The sequence below is a fragment of the Nycticebus coucang genome, chromosome 3, assembly GCF_027406575.1.
Source record: "Nycticebus coucang isolate mNycCou1 chromosome 3, mNycCou1.pri, whole genome shotgun sequence".
In the NCBI taxonomy this organism is placed as follows: Eukaryota; Metazoa; Chordata; class Mammalia; order Primates; family Lorisidae; genus Nycticebus; species Nycticebus coucang.
Genome location: NC_069782.1, coordinates 139,422,077 through 139,424,785, shown reverse-complemented (window position 1 = coordinate 139,424,785; position 2,709 = coordinate 139,422,077). Strand labels below are relative to the sequence as shown.

At 45.5% G+C, this 2,709-nt stretch overlaps 1 non-coding gene across 1 annotated transcript; it reads right to left on the bottom strand.

Annotated features, from left to right (window-relative positions):
- Nucleotides 1–2,336: 2,336 nt before the first annotated feature.
- Nucleotides 2,337–2,475, bottom strand: LOC128582879 (small nucleolar RNA SNORA2/SNORA34 family). Its single transcript, XR_008379301.1, has one exon. It is a non-coding gene; the product is annotated as a small nucleolar RNA SNORA2/SNORA34 family (small nucleolar RNA).
- Nucleotides 2,476–2,709: the final 234 nt, after the last annotated feature.

Genomic DNA, 2,709 nt, shown 5'->3' with positions numbered 1-2,709 from the left:
GTGGGAGGAGAGGGTCAGAGGACAGTCATACTCAAGTCAGTCTGACCAGCCACAGGGCTTTGAGCCACCAAGAATGGAAGAGAAGCTTGGAAAAGTGAAGGAGTTTTGGAAAGGTAGCGGGGGTAGTGGGACAGAGTATTCTGGTCACAAATACCCAAAGACAGGAATGAGGAGCTCGGCTCCTCTGGAGCTACACTACTTGGGTTCAGGTTTGGGGTTCTGTCACTAATACTGGGACCTTGACAATCTACTTAACGTCTTTGTACCTCAGTTTCTTCATCTGTAAAACAACAATCATAACAGTATTAACCTCATTTTCTAAAGTTTTAGTGAGTGAATATTTGCAAAGCACTTTGAATAAATAGCACCTGGTCCAAAGTGATGTAAGTGTTGGTTAAATTAAGTGAATGCTGGTGTGCAAGTGAGAAGGGAACTGAGGGGCAGCACCTTCGGCTCAAGGAGTAGGGCGCTGGCCCCATGTACCGGAGGTGGCGGGTTCAAACTCAGCCCCGGTCAAAAAAAAAAAAGAGAAGGGAACTGAGAGCTCTTAGATGTTTCTGGGCAGGACTGTGCACAGAGGAAAGGGGTGCTTTACTCTGATTCATCTGGTCCAGCCCTGATTGGAAGTGGAGGGCCAGAAAGCCAAGTTAGGAGTCTCTGGCAGTGGTCTAGGTCAGGGGTCTTCAAACTACGGCCCATGGGTCACATGCAGCAGTGTGATTGTATTTGTTCCCATTTTGTTTTTTTACTTCAAAATAAGATATGTGCAGTGTGCATAGGAATTTGTTCATAATTTTTTTTTTAACTATAGTCCAGCCTTCCAACGGTCTGAGGGACAGTGAACTGGCCCCCTGTTTAAAAAGTTTGAGGACCCCTGGTCTAGATGCTAGATGCTTTGTGTTTGATGGGAGCTGCTGATGAGATTAGGGAATGGAAAGGTGGGCCTGGTGGTGGAAGTGCTCATGACCCCTGGTGACAAGAGACCAGGTTGGAGAGAGTGGGGCAGAGATGGGAGAGCTGAGGCCTTGGGCATGAGTGATGAATGTGGGGCTATGTTAGAGGGGAAGTGGGAAAAGTCATCTGATTTGGAGGAAGATGAGCCTTCATGCGGAAATGGGTTATGTTTGAGGCAATGGCATACCCACAGTGTTCCTCTGAGTGGCATCTCATATTTTGGGACTAATGAAAGGAATCCCAGGAGGTTGGATTCTGGCTCCTGGAGATAGATGCAAGGGTTTCAGCCTTGGCCTCTGCTCACCCACACACCTGCATGCTGGGAGGAGGGCAGGTAGGCCGCAGAAGATGGTAAATAACTAATGAGGCTCAGTCCACACATCAAAGTGGCCAAGAAGGAAGACCTTGCCCAAGTTCACCACCCCTGCCCTCACCTCTTGGAGGGTTTCACAGCACAGCACGGCCCAACACCAACCATACTCCTCACCTGCTCCCACCTGGGTTAGGGACCCAGCAGGGGTCCAGGGACAGTAGTTGGGATCCATAGTATTTTATCAATGGTTTCTGTTAACAAATGTTGACTGGGCACCTGCTTCAGGATCTGGTGAACATGAAAGACAAATTGTCCCTTAACCAATAGGTTTTATGAGCTTCTACTGTGTTTGAATCTCCATAGAAGGCAAAGAGCTCAAAGTAAAATTAAATGCTTGCTTCCAGAAACCATGTTAGCCTAGGTTTTTGTTTTCCATTTTTAATTCTTTTTTTTAAGACAGGGTCTCATTTTGTTACTGTCAGTAGAGTGCTATGGCATCACAGTTTACAGCAACCTCAAACTCTGGGTTCTTGCCTCAGCCTCCCAAGTAGCTGGGACTATAGGTACCCACCACAATGCCCAGCTGTTTTTAGAAATGAGGTCTCACTCTTGCTCAGGCTGGTCTGAAACTCCTGAGCTTAGGCAATCCACCTGCCTCACCCTCCCAGAGTGCTAGGAATACAGGTATGAGCCACTGCACCTGGACATCCATTTCAAATTATTATTATTTTTTTGGGGGGGGGAACAGAAACAGAATTGCACTTTGTCACCTGCAGTAGAGTACCATGGTGTCACTGCTTATAGCAACCTCAAACTCTTGGGCTTAAGCGATCCTCTTGCCTCAGCCTCCTGAGTAGCTGGGACTACAGCTGGAACCACAATGCCTATCTATTTTGTTTGTTTGTTTGTTTGTTTAGCAGACCCAGGCTGGTTTCGAACCCAACAGCCCCAGTGCATGTGGCCAGCACTCTAACCACTGAGCTATGGGAGCCAAACCCCATTTTGGATATATTGGAACCCCAATGTTAAGACTACAAATAAATACTAGACTACATCTATCACCAATGACTCATACTGTTTCTAATGAATTGGCCATTACATTTCCAAAGTTCTGAAATGGTCAACAGACCATAGAAAGATAATTCTTTAGGCTCCTGCTTGAAACCAACAGCTTGAGTGATCTGCTGCTGGCCTCGATTCAGCGCCAGTCCAAACCCCATTTTGAATTATTGATAACAGCAGCTTCAATACAGGTATAAGACAGCTATTGGTCTTCTAGTCATGAAAATCTTGTATTAGCCTGGTTATTTAAGTATAATGATTTCCTCCAATCTTCCCTACAAAGAATTCTTAAATATATGAATAAACATATTTGTAAAATTTTCTTGAGGTTCAGTTCATCGGCTTCCTAAAGTTTTTCTGACAAAAATCGTATTTCTTTC